Source organism: Aythya ferina (assembly GCF_964211825.1).
Source record: "Aythya ferina genome assembly, contig: HAP1_SCAFFOLD_250, whole genome shotgun sequence".
In the NCBI taxonomy this organism is placed as follows: domain Eukaryota; kingdom Metazoa; phylum Chordata; class Aves; order Anseriformes; family Anatidae; genus Aythya; species Aythya ferina.
Window position 1 is genome coordinate 5,772 of NW_028181290.1, and position 18,901 is coordinate 24,672.

Genomic DNA, 18,901 nt, shown 5'->3' on the forward strand with positions numbered 1-18,901 from the left:
GCTGAAGGAACAGGTACAGCACATTAGCCTGGAATGCCTTCCCTCCCAACCAAAGTAAACTGGAGCTGTAACTAACACAAGCAGAAGCAAGGCTTCCGTGTTTTCAGCTGAATAAAGTTCCAACAAAATCATCCTCTGGGATTTGAAGGTTACTTCACATGACATGCCAACGACTCTTTTCCCTCCATTGTAAAGCGGATCCCTGCTGTTAGTTGCTCTAGAAGCAAAGGAATCATCGGTTTGGTTACCAAATAGCCGCTTCTGCAAACGAGAAGTGTTGTGCTCTCTCTTCCCTTTGAATGACTCCACACTTCTCATCAGCTACTGGATTGCTGACCTAGAATCAGAGAACATCCCAAGGTGGAAAGGACTCCCAGTAATCACCAAGTCCAACTCGTGGCTCCACACAGGACCACCCCAAAGTGAGACCCGATGTCTGAGAGCATTGTTCAACACTTGTTGACCTCCGTCAGGCTCGGTGCCATGAGCAGTGCCCTGGGCAGCTGTCTCAGTAGCCAGCCACCCCCTCAGCGCAGCACCTGAGGCGCACGGGGCTCGGCGGGGCGGCCCGGGAGGGGAGGACGGCGGGGCAAAGTGGCAGCTCCCTCAGAGCCGTCTCCCCGCCGCCTCGGCCGCATGTCGTGGCTTTTTCGTGTCGGGGCTTTTTCATGTCGTGCCCTCGGTCTCTCGCCGTGGGTGAGATGCTGCTCCCCAGCGCGGACCCCTTGCGCGCGGGGCCTGCCCGCGGCGGCGGCGGGAGGGAAACCCCAACCCCAAAGCCCTCCCGGCAGGGAGAGCTCGGGGTGAGGGCCGATCCGGCACCGACAGTAAACACACGCCGGAGGAAACGCTCTGGTTTTAGCCATGAGCTGCGCGGCCAGGTTCACAAGGCGTCACGCTGGAGCTCCGAGTTCGGCGGCGTTCCGAGGCCGTTGTGGCGGTTGTGGAGACGGCCCCGGCTGAGGTGGCTGCTGCTGTCGCTGCTGTCCCCTCTGTCCCTGCTGTTGCCGCTGTTGCCGCTGTTCCCGGACCTTGGAGACCCCCGGCGGCTCCCTGTGCCAGGCCCTGTGGCCCCGGGGAGCTGCCCGCCGCCTCGTCGGCCAGCCCGGCAGCAATCCTGCCAGCACAGAATAGCCCACTGCGTTTCAGGGTAAAGTGACGATTAATTTCTATTTCCTGGCCTGGGTGCTGCTTTCTTCTTTAAGGAAGCTTCAAGGTTAAAGGTTCAACTCAGTTATGTCAGGGTTCAACTCCGTTTCGTGAAGGGGCTCTTGTACGAAAGCTTAAGCTGGGATTGACTCTCTGCTAAGCGGAGGCCAAACGTGGACCTACTGAGAAGCAGGTCCTAAGTGATAACATTTTCTAAAGAGACTGCTAAACACATCTGAAGAGTGCTGCTGCAGAACTCTGAATGGGGGGATAGCAACTGTCTTAAGTGATCTGGAATCTTGAATTTACTTTTCAATGGACAAGAGGTGTGTCTCTCAAGGCAAACAAAGAGAGGAGTAACACCCTCTCTTGTCACTCATGTCAACATAAATTTATGCTCAGAGCGTAGGTGTAGGAACAGCATCGGTATGTATATGGAACATCGGGAGAGGAAGCTCTATCGGTATTTACAGTTTTTCTACTACCTTGCCAGAGAGACGTCATCTCCAAATGAGAAATGGATGTATTTTGAAACAGTGGTGGTGGATCGGATTTCTTCTTTCTAGTGTTAATATTTGCTCTTGAATCGTACTTAATAGCTGGTAACACCTCAATCAGTTGTCAAAAATAAACTTAAAAATGTGTAAGGCTTATCTCATTGGTCAGTATAAAGATCAAGGTCTTCCCTTCCCTTCCCTTCCCTTCCCTTCCCTTCCCTTCCCTTCCCTTCCCTTCCCTTCCCTTCCCTTCCCTTCCCTTCCCTTCCCTTCCCTTCCCTTCCCTTCCCTTCCCTTCCCTTCCCTTCCCTTCCCTTCCCTTCCCTTCCCTTCCCTTCCCTTCCCTTCCCTTCCCTTCCCTTCCCTTCCCTTCCCTTCCCTTCCCTTCCCTTCCCTTCCCTTCCCTTCCCATTTTCCCCAGTATTGTTTTTCTGTTCTCCTTCTCACTGCAGTCTTGATTTTGTTTCTTGTCCCTTAAGTATGTTTCCAATGTGTTGCTGAAACATTTTCCCTTTCAATCCTAAAAAAGGAGCTGTCACTGGTGAAGATCGGAGCTTATCCCTGAGCCCAGGAGCTGTCACCTTAGTCTTCCAATCGGACAAGGACGACTTCATTTCTCATGTAAATGCATTTGTCAGGTTTGCGTATTGTTTTTTCAGGAATGGAAAGTGTGTATAGAATGGATTTAAAATCAATTTTAAATGTAAAACGTCAAGGCAAAAAAGTTCTAATTACAACCTCTGCACACAATTTGCCAGCTGTGGGACTAGGAGTTTTCTTATTTACTGTGTTTTGTTTAACGTGTCTGAAGTTTAATGGACAGCAATCAAGGCGTGCTAGAAATCTGAAAGCACTTTATGCTTTGTTCTCTCCGTCATTTTGGTATAACAAACTAGCTTATGTTTTAAACCCTCCATGAGGTTAGTGGTTTCCCTAAAGGTAACAAGTCCCTGTGTGCTACAGTAAGACAGTAACAAAACATGAAGTATAGAAGTTCATCCTGTCATTATTCAGCTTCTGCCTATGGACACACAACTACGCTTATTTAAAGCGGTATCACCTTGAAACCTAATCAGCATTTTAAAAAGGACTTTGTAGCAGTTATTGGCTTTTGTCCTGGAGGGCTGAGGTTTGTTTTGTTTTGTTTTACATTCAGCATTTCCGTTTCTAGCTTACATTCCCCTGTTGTTTTGCATGAGGAAAGCGTGCAACTTTAGAAAGGAGAACGGAAAGAGCTGCTTTTTAGTCTAACTTTTCAGTTTGTCGTAGGAGTTTTAAATGTGGTAGGAGTAAAACACCAGAAGTACTGCTGCCAAAGTTATATTCAAACTCGTCTTTCTTGGAGAAGCAGAAGAAGCCCAGGGAGAAATAAATTTGCAAACATGCTCTTCATGCTCTCCTTTCCGAAGATTTCTCTGAGATATAGCCCATCCTCTGTGGGTTTTGAGGTATATGGTTCCCAGGAGTGAAAAGGAGGGCCAAACATCTCTCCTCTTGGATCTCAGCATGCCAGGGCTTTGGTGTACTGCCACTTACAGCTCCGCTTTTTCACCTGGAAAAAGCGACCGCATGATGTAGACTGAGGAGCCCTCACAGATTAACTTGCCGTCACCAAGTGACGCCCATGAAAGGTGTATTTAAAAGCTAGGCTCATTATAGAATCACAACAAACCCCTCATGACTGGTGCAGTAGACAGTGAGGTAGAGGGCGAGCCCTGGAAAGACAGAAGAAAAGTAGCAGTGAGTTCTGGGTACCTTTGTGCAGACGAAACAGAAAAACGCAGGCAGTGAAGTAATAGTGTTCCGTTACTAATGCCAGCAATAGATAATTGCAACAATTATCTATTAGATCATAGGTACTAATTAACAGATAATTGCGCAACTCCGGAAATCAATAAATAACTGATTCCCCTCAGAGAATGTCTTCTACATTTTTATATTAAAAAGACTCCAGAGTTGTAATGGATTAAAATCCTACGGAAGGGAAAGAAATGGCATCAGCCACTAGTTCTGCAGAAGCGAAAAGTAATACTGATAGAGTTTAGATGGAAATTTTCACTTTGTGTGTTTAGTTTGGGGATTCTTTTTAAATCATTCATACCAGCGATTTAGTTCTTAAGGCTGTTTCTTTGAGATTAAGTGACAGGACTTCTGTTACTCTTTTCTTCTTGGAGTGCTTCTTGATAGTCTTACGTCAACCAGAACTTCTGTCTCTGTCGCAGATGTGAACAATGACCGTAGCTAAGAAGCCCAAATCTTCAAAGCCTAAAAAGCCCTCTTCAAGGCGGTCTGGCAAATCCAAGAAACCAAGTCCTAAAATACTGATGTCACGCACCGCCAACTGGGGCCGGATAGTGCCTGCAGAAGATTCAAGCCAAGTCTCTGTGGCCCAAGGACGTGGAGGTGCTATTTACTGTAGATCATCTGAAAAATCTAAGGCTTTTGCCCCAAGAGATCTAAGTAAGTGTGCGTTCTATCCTGCCTCCATTGTCTTCAAAGCAAAAGTAGAAAATGCAGTTCTTACTTGTTGCACTGATAGAGAAGGGGACTACTGTGAAGAAAGACTTCAAAAGTGAATCCCCTAAGGCAACTGAAGTGACTGATGTTACAGAAATTAATTTTGATATATTTACAGTCAACAGAGAAATACGGGGAGCTTTTTGTAATGCACAGATTCCTCCATGTCTTTTCTGTTTTGCAGAGAAAAGTGTTTGATTGTTGCTATTCACAGCTTCCATTTTTCACAGGTTTTTTGAAGGATAACATTGCTCAGGAAAAGATCTGGTATCTGTAGGGGTACCGTCATTCCTAGTTCCTAGTTTTTACGTTTTTACCGTATAATTTCAAGTCTAAGTTTGTGGTTTAAGTTATAATAAGGAAAAAAACAGTAGTTGAGTTAATCAGGTTAAAGATTATAGATGGAGAGGAACTTGGCGTTAGGTGCTACAAACAGAATGGCAGTTAGCCTTGCCTTAGAAGAATTAAAATGGTTGACTAAAATTGTTTTTTTTTTTTTTTTTTTTTTTTTCCCCAAAACATTGTGTTGACCAGCCAATTTGAATTTGGTGGTATTAAAGCTGTCTGCAATAAGTTTTTCTGGTTTGGATTGTAGCTAGCTCCTCTAGGTGCTCCTGCAGAATAGTATTTTTTTAAATACCTTTCTTCGAAACAAACAAACAAGATCTCTTTTTAAATTTAACTTTCTTGCAGTCGTTAATGATGGAATTGCTCCGCCACAGAGCATTCTTTTTCCACCTGAGAAGATTTGTATGGATTGGCGAGAAACACAAAGTGTTGGAGTTGGCCTGTACAATCTTGGCAACACATGTTTTCTTAATGCTACTCTACAGTGTTTGACCTACACACCCCCACTTGCCAATTACATGCTTTCTCTTGAGCACAGCCAGTCATGTGAGTACTTTCTAACAGTATTTTGAATCTGTTGGATAGCTCTGAAGGTGAAAGAACAGCAGTGATTCTGTGAGATAAGCTTATTTGCCTGATTTTACCTGTAGCAGCTGGCTTTGAGCACTGTATTAGCAGTGGGCTCCGAATAGCATATGGAGTGCAATTAATGCACCATGTTTTATTTATTTAGTTAGTTATTTGTTTGTTTGTTTGTTTGTTTGTTTGTTTATTAAAGGATTATTTATTGCTTCATGGGAATAATGAAGTGCATTGGACAGTAATGCATTTGGTAGTAATTTTAGAGAGTAATACATTTTGCAGCCTGTGGAGTTCACATTCCTGTCAGCCTTTACAACTGCGACTTTGCAGTAGTCTTTTAGATTTCTCATCACAACATGCATTTGAATACAGGCTTAGTGGATATTTTTCTTCTGTCAAGTTGTGTGAAATGAAATGTTACAAGACTGTTGGGACATTGGCATCTTGGGAGAATAGAATGTAGCAAGGAGAGTGGATATTGTATCTATAGTTTAAATTGTACTTAGATGTTTGTAGTTCTGGATATTTCGCTGGACTGGGATGCTTTGTTCTTTCACTCTTCAGGTCGTGAACAAGATTTTTGCATGATGTGCACGATGGAGACTCACATTAACCAGGCCCTGCGTTGCACTGTTGATGCCATCGAGCCTACGCATGTTATCAGTAATCTCAGTCGTAAGTGGCTTCAGATGTGTTTCTTTTCGATAGCTTGTAATCTTCAAATAATTATTTGATGTGTCTAAGTGGTTTTAACACTCCAATGAAGAGAGATTTTAGAAATACAAGAATGATTTCATTTTTAAATGAGGTCAATACTATCATCTTCTTATTTAGGAATAGGACAACATTTCCGTTTTGGCAGTCAAGAAGACGCACACGAGTTCTTGCGCTATACTGTTGATGCTATGCAGGAAGCGTGCTTGAACGGAAGCACCGAGTAAGCATAAACAAGTTCACTTTCATACATTCTCTAGCACCTTCTAGTCCTTTATTTACTCTCAAAAATGATCTCTAGCACCTTTTAGTGCCTTATTTACTATCAGCAACGCAAGTCTACATCATCCTTGGTTTTCATCAAACTCTTTGAAGAGTTAATTCTGTGCCTTAAATCTTCTGAGGTCTGATTATAATTTATTTCCAGATTGGACAGATCTTCTCAAGCTACCACCATCATTCATCAAATATTTGGAGGATTTCTAAGATCGAGAGGTACTTGAAAAAATATTCCTGTCCTTAGAACTGATCTGTGTCTTTTGTCGGTAGTAAAGCAGTCTGTAGTTTGTCTAAAGTAGTATCTGTCAACAACTTGAATTTGGACAGTTAGTCTCCTTCACATAATGTTAAGCATTTATATTTTGTTTCCAGTGAAGTGCTTGAATTGCAAAGCAGTTTCGGATACGTATGAGGCATTTCTTGATATCACTTTGGATATAAAGGTAAGATGTTTTCTAAATATAATTCATGATGTTTAAGTACATGCATAACTTTCTAAATTAAACTTGTTTAACTTAAAAAACCAAACCACATATAATGTTAAAACGTAAGAGCTTGGTGGTGCTAAGGAAGTGGATTGGACTTTGTCCTTCCGTGGAACCCATGTAAATAGTCTCCACATTTGCATTGGGTTTAAGGGGAAAGAATTCTCTTTCTGCAAAAATTATAATGCTGTCATACTTCTTTGTTGTTCTACCTCAATATACATCTAATTGTTAGACTGATGAATTTGTCCCCAGTATTGATGACAAAGCACACTGTAGATGCTGTCTAGGCTACTGGAAAAGTATTTGTTCCAAAGTCAAATGCCTTCCAGGTGAGGTCAATGCTGAGCATGCTCTTTCTGCCTCCTTCTTCACAGTGCTCCTAGTAGATCGCTTGAGTATGTTAGTAAGATTCTCTTATAAACTACTAGTATGTCTCTGGAATTCTGAATTACGGTGACTTTACGCTCTTCTTTCTCGCTGCTCTAGGCGGTTTCGTCTGTTAGCAGAGCTCTGGAACTCTTTGTGAAACCTGAAGAGCTGGATGGAGAGAATTGCTATAAATGTAGCGAGTAAGATTTTGACGTCAGTTTTCTATGTTGCATGACTCTGTTGGACTACCTCTAAACTTTGGATCTACTTACAAGTTTTGTGGAAGTTTATAAAAGACTTGGATTTTTGTTTCTTTGGAGGGGGGAAGTCTTGTTCATAGGCATTCCCTATGGGTTTGCAATTCTCTGGCTTGTATTTTGCCATCAGAATTCAAAAAGAGCTACTTTTGTTCTTTCTATTTATTAGCTCTCGACAGTACTTTTCTTGATGTAAACTGCCCAGTTTCCGTTGTTCTCTGGGCTAGTGGCTAATTTTCACTGCTTACACCGTAGGTCCTACCTTGGAGCGGGCAATGTGTCAAACTGAACTATTTTGTTTCAAAGGATGGCAGATGGTTTCAGTGTCTTTCCAGACAAGCTCAGTACATGAAGACTTCCTACTGTTAAATGTCTCCCTCCTGTAGAATGACCATGTGCTTCTGTTGTATTTTTGATGTTGATAGTCGACCTATGTTGGAGATTATTTGCAATTTCTAGCCCTGGGGACCAAGGCTCTCTCGTTCCGCTTTCAGTATTTGTATTTCCCTTGAAAGCTGAAAGAATGTATCCAGGATTGGAGTTCAAATAGCCACTTTTGTAGACCAAGAAATGGTACCTTGCCATCCAACCTGGTCATACCCTTTTGTGAGAGATTCCTGTTCCCGCTATGCTCTGAGTTGTTGGGAAAATTGACCTTCTTCTGTGTATTAACAAACCTGACACGCAGTGCATGGGTTTATGAAAAGAAAAAAGACCAACCTATTATGCAAGTAAATATCATTCAAATAGCATAGGCATGCGTGAGACATTAAAAGGAGTTTGTTTTGGGGGCGAAAAAAGAAGATGCCTTCAAACACTTATCTCTGCTTGGTTTTAAGGTGTAAAAAGATGGTTCCTGCATCCAAGAGATTTACCATACACCGTTCTTCCAAGGTTCTCACAATATCACTGAAAAGATTTGCAGATTTCACAGGTGGAAAGATCAACAAGGTATATTTACCACTGTAATGCAACTATATCATTGTGTAATGGGACATCCCCCAAAGCTGAAAGTTGTTAATATTTTCAGACAATAATTGTAGACTAACGACTATGGCTTATTCTTTCTCTTAATATCAATAAAGTTCCCGCTTGACAAGAAGCATATGCTTTCCTCTGAGAAGGCTGATTCATCAGGAAACAGTTCTCTGCAACTTCTAGTCTTAACCGTTGTTTATGGGAAGACTTATTTGTAGTGAATCAAGAAATATATTCGAGAAATATATTCTAGAAATCAATTCTAGTCTGTGTTTTTTGGAAGTGTTTTTCTCTGGCTAGTCCACGAAGTACTCTGGGATAATTTTTCTATCTTCTTGATGTCTCTTTAGGAGGTGAAATATCCGGAGTATTTGGACCTGAGAGCCTACATGTCGCAGTCAATGGGAGAACCACTGCTCTATGCCTTATACGCGGTGCTGGTACATCACGGTGTCAGCTGTCACTCAGGACACTATATATGCTATGTAAAGGTAGAAGTCAACAGCATTTCTAACAGGGTAAAGGTTGTGCTGGCAAACCAATTAAAGCATGACTAGCAGCTACTGTTTCTAGGGAAAAAGATTTCATTATATTTTTATTTGACATGTGTGTATTTTGTTCCTATCCGTGATTTCAATTGGAAAACGTGCAATTCACCTAAAGAAATCGTTGTCTTTATTTGCAGGCTGGTAATGGACTTTGGTATCAGATGAATGATGCTAAAGTAGTGCGTACTGACATTAAAAGAGTTCTTGGTCAGCAAGCTTACATACTTTTTTATATCAGGTAATAACAAATCTTAAATTGTGTTCAGAAGAGATTTCCTTTCCTGTTATTGATATTTTTCTGTTTTGCAAGTGTTTTTCTTGCTATCCCAGGAGAAGATTATTATTTGTCTAATTCAGTTCTGTCTAACCTGAAATTCTGTGTCGTTTATTATCTTTTGTTGCTTGGCCTTAAACTGCAGCACTTGTGTAAATTGCTATCTATGTGTTATCTGTAGCTGGCTACTTTAGAGAAGGAGAGAAATGAAGGTCATCTGTGGTGTAAGAATGAATTATTGCTCTGCAAGTGATAGTCTTAGTAGGAAGACTGTTCTCTACTTTTCAGTCTGTAGTCTTGGCGAAGCCTTCTGTAGAGAAGGCTTCCATATCGTATGAGCTGTTCCTCTAAAATGATAGGATGGGATTTAATCCAAGAGTAGGCTGAAAGAAAAACTAAACTACGATCACTGCTCTTTTCTGAAGGCGCTATGATTTGACACTTGGAGAACGTGCGTTTTACTTGCCAGCACCATCTTATCCCTGTTCATTCCCTCCTGGTCAGCAGGGGGCTAATAGTAAGCAGGCTGGATTTCTGGGACCACGACTTCTTCCTCATATGATTAAGGTAATTCAGGGAAGCGGGAGGGCAGATAACGGCACCAAACTGCTAGTGGGTTTGGGGTTTGGTGTGGGGTTTTTTGTTTGGTTTTCGGCATCTTAGTTTTGTTTTCCTTCCCACGCTGCAGCTTTCTTCACAGCCCTCATGCTACAGCCAGAGTCATTCAAACAGTGGTTACTGCTAAATTGTGCAGCCATGCGACTCCATTACTTTATAGCTCCAAGACAGCTTTCTAAAGCACAGAGAGCTACGCTCTTTGACTATTTAAGCAGAGTGTACTAATCCTCAAATCATTTAAAAGAGGACTTGTTTTTCCTATCCTCGTCACTTTAGCTAAGACAGGGAAAACTAAATGTCTTATTCCTGAGCACCAGAACGATTACTTCAGGCTTTTCAGGGTATGTTTAAAGGGGAAAATAAATATATTTGGGAATAGCAGCAGGTAATGTTAAGTTGCTTGGCTGTTTTTCAAAGATGATGTTAATTTGATACCAATCTGCAGTAAACCAAAAGCAGGAATTGAATACGCTTATTGGACTTGCATTTATCCTTAAAGGGCAGTGTGTTTTTCTTTTTAGGTGTTAAGACCATTTGTAGAAACACTCAGTAGGAGAGTTTTGTGTTTCAAAATGTTACATGCAGTGTTTGCGTTAATCCATCTTGCAATTTCTTCTTTTTAAATACAGAATTCAAGCCGTTTAAATGGAAATGGATCCATAAAAGAGGACACAAAGACCACTGGTGTCACCCTAAAAAGGCCATCTTCAGCACCACCAATGGCCTGTGTTCAAAACCAGGCAATTACCAGGCCTTCAATGACTGATACGTCAAGAAAACAGAAGATCACCATCAGTATTCACAATAAATTGCCTGCTCGTCAGACTGTGTCACAGCCTGACTTTCTTAGCAGTGCTGTGGAGGATGAAGATCTCTACCAGGCTGTTCCTTCATCCACAATTACAAATTCGGTAATGCAAATGAAGCAAATGCAAACAAACAAAAAAGTTTCTGATGAAATTTTTGTGGAGCCAACAGTGAATGAAAATCCTAAACTCAGCTCTGATAACACAGTCCCTTATGGTGCAGAATCTTCAGGAAAATCTGAGGAGGAGTCAAAGGGCTTATTTCAAAGGAATTTGAAATGCAATGCAATGTCCTCTAATGGAATTTTGGTTGGAAAGGTAGTCCGTACATTGCAGCATTCCAATTCTTCCTGTCAGAATGCTGACAAAGGAAGATCCCAGCATGAGCTGCCAAAAACAGATTCACTAAATGGTGCTATTAGGTTAGTTAATGAATCTAAAGAAAACGGACTGAAACTTGATGATTCCACTTGCCGAGTTGAACCTGTTAAACCTTCTGAGATGTTCTTTTCTAAAACAAATGGATCGCTTGAAACATAGATTTGCTCCATCGAGAATTTCTCACCTACGATGTATTCGGGAGTGTTTATTGTGTTCCTAATTCAGGTGAAATACTGAGAAAACACAGCACACATGTGATCGTAAGGCTTTGTGGTATTATCCCCTTAGAATTTGCAGACCTGAGCTTACATTAGAACTTGTCAACTTAAGCTCAGCTGAGATAAAAATTCCTAAGTTTCATAAAGTAGATTTTGGGGGGTGAGTTGGGGTTATCTTTGAAGTGTAGATAATGCATACAACTGACAGCGGTCTTGCTTACCATTTAATGGAGACATTCTGACAAGACTAGTCCTCAGTACTACTACAAATAGTATTTTTTTGTCTGCTGACTTGTGCGTTTTAATTGCAGATGCCTGGAGCTATGCCTTCAGTCAATCGAGAAGTCATCACGGAGTCCTTCAGAGCCAGCCAGCTGAACAGCTTGTCAGAGGAAATGAGGTAAAATGAGCACAGTCTGATTAAGACAAGACTTTATGGAAGTTCGTTACAGTTTTATCTGTCTACTAATAGTATTTAATGGAAGGATTTAAATTAGTACAATTCCATACTGTGTGTCCAGTGTCACGAACAGAACTAATGATCAGCACTGAGCATATCACTCTGATGCAGGTTGGTGCCTCAAGGAGAACTTGTGTTCCTTTATAGAATGTTTTTCCATTTTTCTCCACTGTCTGGAGAAACACTGGCTGTTCCCCGCTCGCCCCTATGACTTTTTTCTCAGAGCAGCAGGTGGAAGGAGACAGATGCGTTTGCTTTTTTAGTGCAATGGCTTCAGAAGCAAGAGGGGAAAAAGCACTTTCTCTGGGAGCTGAAGAAGGTGTCCTAATCACAGGAGAGGTTTCTAAATGGCATATCTTTGCGAGCGTTCCTGTAGTCCGGAGGTTTTTGTTTGTTTGTTTGCCTTTGGAAGGTTTTACTCTTAATATTCACGTCCTTCAGCAGAAGTGAGAAATGGGTTTTTATTTTATGCAGTGTTGCGGAACCTCCGAAATCTCCTGGGAATGATGAATACCTCGCCCAGTACCAATGTGATGACCGTGGAGACAAGGAGAAACCAAGAAGATCAAAAGAACGTGACCTCATTTCAAAAGAAAATGTTTTCTCCGGCAAAGAGTCTTCTGAGCCTGGTGAGAAATTGCGGCAAACTTCCTCTCTCAAGTCTGACACTGAATGTAGCTCTAACAATCTTTCTTCCTTAGCTATTGCAGATAGACGCCAAGATACAAAGGACAAGACTAAAACCACTGAGAAAGAGCATTACCGAAGCAAGAGGGAACATGCTCCTAGTGAAGAGAAGGAGAGTCAAAAAGCAGGTCCTTCCAGCAAGAGGAGGTGTTCTCAGAGCGTGGAATTTGTTGAGCAAAAGAGTCACAAGCAGGAGTACTGGGAGGGAAGCAGGTACAGATCTTTCCCTCGTGAAAGAAACAGCCCTGAGAATGGCAGAAGAGCAGTCAAATATTCAAAGTACAGATCTGGCAGCGGAGGAAGATCAGAACAAGGTAGCAATAGGTACTACCGATCCAAAGGGGAAAGAAGTTGGAGCAGAGAAAGATACTATCGAGACGAAGCACGGAGATGGGAAAGATGTGGCTATTACAAGGATCACTATTCACCTCATGCGACAGGAGACAGTAGAGAGAGAAAGTTCTCTCACAGCGATTCAGCCTTTGACAGATCGACTGCAACTTACTACTGCAGGTCACATAAGCATTATCATTACAAAAGCGGATGGCCTCACGGTTCCCTCTTGAGAGAGGAAGATGTACGTCGCTTTAGCACACCCCGAGCAGACTTGCATCGTTGCTCGGTACCTCAGCAACATTCCAGAAGACATTCTCGTGAAAGACATGCGCTTCCACCTGTGTCAGCTCATTTGGAGAACTGTCGCCAGAAAACTGAAACAGAAGGAAACAGAAAAAGAAAATATACCTGTGCAGAAGGTAGTGAAAGTGAAATAGAAAGGAAAGACAGAAAGATAGAAAAGGAGCTTTTAGGTGGTGAAAAAAATGCAAAAATATCACAAGTTCTGGAAGAAAAAGAAGTCTAAGGATAAACATGGAGAGAAGGATTCCAAGTAAGCAAGGATTCCGGCATACTCCGCATTTTTTATCCTAATTCGTTTCTGGGTGCTTCTCATGTCTTTTTTTTTTTTTTTTTTTTTTTTTTTTTTCTGGTAGTTTCTAAGTTCTTTAGATAGCACCAGCTGGCTGGGGATCATGTTGTTAGGTTGATCAGTGAAGACAGGAAAGCTCTTGCTGAATTGTGTCAGAGCACTAGCTTTGGACCACATAGTTCGAATCACATCCGTACACCATTCCAGATTAGGTTAAAAGATTTTTTCTGCTTGCACGTATTCCAGAGCTAGCCGTTGTTAATGATCTGTGTACAAACCAGGACCTATGGTCCTTCAATCTGACGGCTTAAGTTTGCTGCATCTAAAGTAAGTTGCGTGTGCACAAAGCACCACAAAATAGCTGACATGCTGCAAATCATCACCTGTGGTAAAATAAATCAGGTTTCATATAGGCAACAAGTGCCACATCTTTTTTTCCCTTTTTAACTTGCATGTTTCTTTCAGACTTCATGATTTGTGTTTCTGTGCGCTCCGCTTTGACAATGCCAATCGCAAGCGTAAGAAAAAGAAGAAAAAGGAGAAGAAAAAGAAGAAAAAGGAGAAACACCAGGAAAGCAAAAGGCTCCTTGGAACACTTAGATCCTCGTTTCCAGAAGATAACGCGGGAGAAGAAGGAAGAATCCCATCCTCCAGATGGCTCTTCATGTGAATAATGCAGAAGTGAGAGCAGTAAACAACCTTACAAGGAAGGGAAGACTTCCAGTGCAGGCGAAAGCAAGAAATACTGCTCCATCGCATCCAACGACTATACTAAAGGTAAGCGGCCGCAGCGTGTGTGAGGAATTCCTTTTATATTAATCTCGAGATTATTTCAAACAGTCTTGAAGTGCTTGATGACTTAACAGTCTGCAGATTTATTATCAAATCAAAAAAAAACCCCACTTGGTAGACTATTTTTTTCCCAGTTTTGAATGGCCACTAGGAAAGAAGGCCTGAAATAAAGAGGTTAAAGGCAAATGGTTTTGCATTCATGCAATCTGTCCCATTATCAAGAACAAAATTAGGGACTGAACGGAGGTCTTTCAAATTCCAGTGTTGCAAAAATGGACTTTTTACGATACTAATGTCAAAAGAATCCTGATTGTACTAGACTGGAAGTATCTCTTCTAGCTGAAAAATCAGGAAGAGCACAGAAGAAAATGCCTCTGCTCTACTGCTCTTCGGGCTTCAGTGAATTCTCTGGCCAGCAGATGGCGAACTCGTTCTCTCTAAACCAGTCCAAAGTAGAGGAAGAAAGTCAACGTCTTGCATGCATTACACAAGTGCGGGGCATGGGGATCCCTGGGCTATATACGTGAAAGAGATGTTCGTTGATAAATACAGCAGTACCCGCCCCACTTGGATACACTGCTTGCAAGGTAAGCAGGATAGGAGGGCTGTGCAAAGCAATTCTGTTAAATTGAGGAATTCAAGTATTTCGTCAAGCCTGAAGATACTAATTAGTTTCCTTTTGGGGAAGGTCAGTCTTTCAAAGCAAAGAAAAAATGTCTCTTAAGCAGGATTTTCTGAATGGTGGAATCTAATCTGAAAAAAGACCACTTCCACACGTTAATTATTTGCTGGTTTATTATTTTTAATTTTCTACTGTATTGAACCTCTTAAAGAAGCTAGGGACAGACTAGGAGCAACGGAGGACTTGTTAGAGTGCCTTTTCAACCGGAATCATGTTCCTTTGAATAAATGAACAAGGATAGCTAGTGACAATTTGTGATTTAAGGAAATTGCAGATACGTGAGAGAAAGAGCAGCATTAAAGCAGTTAAATTCCTGCATTCCTAAGTGCTCTCTCTAGCAAGTTAGTGAACGCTTCTGTTCTGTGGCTAGGATTTGGTCAGCTTTGATCACTAGTAAACCAAGGATGCCGTCCAGTCAAACCTTCATATGACTGTAACTTACCTAAGGTCAACCGTTTGCTATCAAAGCAGGTAGCTTGGTCCTACTATTCTGTACAGCTCACCAATTTTAGCATAGAATTCAAATGTAGTCCGTTTAATGGGAGGACTTTGGAAGCCGCCTTCTCCAGTCAGTTCAGATGTCGGCGAGGGGCTGGTGAGCCGCTGGGACGGAACCCCCGTTGCCCGGGTTCCCCAAGCAACCGCCCCACTCTCCAGCCACCATGGCAGGTCCAGCAGCCGGCTCCCGCTCCTCCCGGGGCTGCGGCCCTGCTGGCGAGCCCAGCGCCCCAGAGCTCAGCCCAGCGGCCTTTTTCCCACAGAGGGTTTCCCCAGACGGCTTCCGCGGCTTGCGCAGACGCAAAACTCCCCCTTCGTCGTCCCAGCCGTGCCGCCAACGGTGGCTGCCTGGCTGCTGCCCTCCCTCCCCGGAGCGACGGCGCTGCCCTTGCAGCCCCCGCAGGTACCCACCCTCCCCTCCGCGCTGCCCCAGGCCACCGTCTGGCACGTGGTGCCGGGGGTCCAGGGGCAGGTGCTGCAGCTCCCCGCCGGGGTGCAGCTGCCACCTGGGGGGCACCTCCCAGCCCAGGGGCACCACCTGCAGCTTGGGCAGCTCCCCGCCGGGGGGCAGCTCCCTGCTGTGGGGCAGCTCCCCGCCGTGGGGCACCAGCTGCAGCTGGTGCAGCTCCCCGCTGTGGGGCAAAACCTGCAGCTGGTGCAGCTCCCAACCATGGGGCACCAGCTGCAGCTGGTGCAGCTCCCCGCCGGGGGGCAGCTCCCCCACACCGCTCCTCCCTGTGCCCCCGTCCATCAGTGGGGACAGCCCATGGTGACGGGGACACTGGTACCCCACCATGCGCTGGGGCTGGGGCCCAGGGCCGTGCTCCATGGGGAGCTCCTGCACCCCGCAGGCACCTGCCTGTTGCAGGCCCCCGCCCAGCGCAACCCCCCGCCACCCCTCGTCCCGGGGCCTCCGCTGCGGGGGCAGGCGCTCCCCACGCCCCGCACCCTGAGCAGCAGCCGGGGGCAGCTGCCGGAGCCCTGCTTGCACGCCGTGGGGCTCAGCGAGGACCAGGGGCCCCCGCTGCCCGGCCCCACTGCCCCCAAGCCTGCCCAGGCTCCAAGGACCGCCAGCACCCAGACGGCGACGCCTGACGGTGAGTTTGGGGCTGGCACAGCCGGCCGCTGGGCGCCCCACACCCAGGGGCCATGGGAAAGCTGACATCGCCCGTCTTGGGGGATTTTCTTGCTTCGTCCTCAGCGGCGACAGCCCCGCAGGTGCCTGAGGAGCCCCCGCAGCTGCCCGAGCTGGGCCCTGATGCCTTTGCCGAGGCCTTTCCAGAGCTGGCAGGGGACAGCCAGCAGCTGCAGCACATGCAGGACGAGCTCCTGGCCGACCTGGACATCCCCATCCCCGGCATGGAGGAGCTGCTCAGCTGGCTCGATGCCGTGGAGCCCCAGGACGCCTTCCCCGATTTGCCCAGCAGTCCTGCCCTCAGCCGCTTCCTCTCGCAGCTGCCCGACCTCTGCGAGGACATCGAGGAGCCGAGCACGCACGGACTGGAAGCCACAGGAGCCCTCGGTGAGGTCCCCTCAACCCCTGGGCTGTGCCCCGAGAAGCTTGAGGGTGGGCTGTCGCTGCAGTCCCCCGTCGTGCCAGCAGTGAGCCCCCCGCTCAGCCCTGCAGCCAGTCCCCTGCCCAGTGCGCTTAGGAGCCCCCTACCCAGTCCACCCCTGAGTCCCCCCAGGAGCCTCCCTGACACCCAGCTCCTCAGTGCCCTTAGTAGACCCCTGCCCCAACCCCCCCAGCGTTCCCTCAAGACCCGCCCCAACCCCAAGGTCCCCAGTGCCCTTAGTAGACCCCAGCCCAAATCCCCCCCGAGTTCCCCCAAGAAACGCCCCAACCCCAAGGGCCGCACTGACCATAGGAGACCCCTGCCCAAACGCCCCCTGGGTCCCCTCAAGAGCCCCCCGCCTGCCCCTGCGTCCACCGGCACCAAGCGGGGGGCCAAGCGCCCTGCGCCCAGCAGCACCCCCGGGACAGCGCAGAGCTGCCAGCACAGGAGGCCGACGACAGAGAACCCCCCCGGCAAGGAGAGGAAGACGCTGCTGGGCCAGGCTGGCCAAGGCCGCAAGAGACCGTGCCAGGGGAAGACGGGTGGCAGCAGCACGGTGGCTGGCAGCAGCAGGGAAGCAGGCAGCAGCGGGCAGCAGCTGGCGATCAACAGCACCACGGCACCCAGCAAGAGAGCGCGAAGCCCGGGGGCTGCAGGCGGGCAAGGAGCAGCGGCGCCACCTCCCCGCAGAGCGCGGCTGCTGCCGGAGACTCCGAGTGGGGAGCCCCGTGCCGTGCGGCCCCAGGACAGGCTCTGTCCCCAGGCCAGCGGGGCCAGGACGCTGCAGCGCCAGCAGCCGGGGACAAAGACCCCCAGCGAGACTTTGCAGCCGCTGGGGGCCAGGGCCAAGGCGCTGGGGCCAGCGTGCCAGCTGGCCTGTGTGCAGCCGCAGCCCACCTCCAGCAGCCCCAGCAGCATGCCCAGCGCCCCGCCGACAGTGCCAGGCTCCAGCTACCCGTGACCGACCTCGGGCTTCTCCTCGACGGCCCCCGCAGCACCCAGGCAGGCACAGAGACCTCTGCAGGCACCTGCTCCAGCTTCAGCCACGCTCCTCAGCCCTTGCCCCTCTCGCTTGCCCTCTCCCCTCTCTCGTGCTGGAGCTAGGGGATGGGCTTGCCACTCACAGGGATGGCAACAGCGCCAATGGCAAATGCGCGCGCGCCTCACCCAGGAAGGTGGCAATGGCAAGCTGGGGAGATGCTGGCAGCAGCTGGGCTGGGAAAGCTTGGCCATGGCAACTGCTGCTTGGGACACCAAAGGGCTGAGAGACAAGACTTGCTTCTTCTTTCGGGGCATTGCTCTTCTTTCCTGCCTTCTGGATTAAATTCCTCTCCTTAGGTGGTCACTCAGCAAGGCCTCTGCCTGCAGAGCACTTCTTCTTGCACTGGCATGCCAAGGGGATAAGAACTGGGAGGTCTTTGGGATAGCAAATGATCAGTGGGATGGGAAGTGATGATGGGGATAGCAATTCATTGGAATGGGACAAATGGGTTTTATTTGTATTAAATTTAAATTTTTAAATTTTCATTTAATTTATTGGTTTTCTTATTTATTTAATTAAATCCACTTTATTGACTGTGTTGTACAGTATGGCATTGTTTTATTATTATAAAATTATAAGTATTTAATAGCATTAAATATTTTTATATATTAATATCTTATAAACTGTAAGTATCATTATTTATTATTTTGTTGGTTTTTATTCCTTTTCTACCCTATTAAACTCTCTTTATCACAACGCACTGGTTTGGATTTTATTTTTCCTTCCGAGTCGTTCTGGATTCACTCCGGATGGGGGGACACTAGCGAACGCCTGTGTGCTTCAGATCCAAGGTCACCTTTGCCCTCATTCAAGATACATATTTGCATCTGTTGTTGTGAAACAAAATTAACAACAGGAACAATAAAGTTACCTACTTGCTAGCAGCAGCTCTACATTTGCTGGGGTCTGCTCTGTGCATTTTGAAGACCATTCCATGCTCTTCAGCCCCTTCAGGAGGAAATGTATGGTTCTAGGAAAATGCGTCTTGACCTGATGCAAAGCTGTGACGCAGCCTGCAGCTGCTGCAAGCCCTGGCATTTTACCTGCAGCCCCTCCAACAACTCTGATGTTCCCTGCATCGACTTCAACCACTGCGGCAGGACCTGAGGCCCCTCAAAGCCTTGTCACACACCCTGCGGCCCCTCGAGCCCCTGGCATGTTCCCTGCAGCCCCTCGAGCCCCTGGCATGTTCCCTGCAGCCCCTCCAGCCCCTGGCATGTTCCCTGCAGCCCC

The 18,901-nt window shown here is 46.2% G+C and overlaps 1 long non-coding RNA gene and 1 pseudogene across 2 annotated transcripts; both read left to right on the forward strand.

Moving 5' to 3' along the window:
* Positions 1–3,877: 3,877 nt before the first annotated feature.
* On the forward strand, positions 3,878–13,063 carry LOC311429028 (ubiquitin carboxyl-terminal hydrolase 42-like; annotated as a pseudogene). Its single transcript has 13 exons — positions 3,878–4,106; positions 4,857–5,057; positions 5,658–5,768; positions 5,928–6,030; positions 6,235–6,302; positions 6,459–6,529; positions 7,061–7,143; positions 8,040–8,151; positions 8,529–8,669; positions 8,864–8,964; positions 9,426–9,567; positions 10,248–10,955; positions 12,115–13,063. The product of its transcript is annotated as a ubiquitin carboxyl-terminal hydrolase 42-like (transcript).
* Positions 13,064–13,650: 587 nt separating this feature from the next.
* LOC311429024 lies at positions 13,651–15,432 on the forward strand. The gene is made up of 3 exons (XR_014688016.1): positions 13,651–13,875; positions 14,230–14,477; positions 15,334–15,432. It is a non-coding gene; the product is annotated as an uncharacterized lncRNA (long non-coding RNA).
* Positions 15,433–18,901: the final 3,469 nt, after the last annotated feature.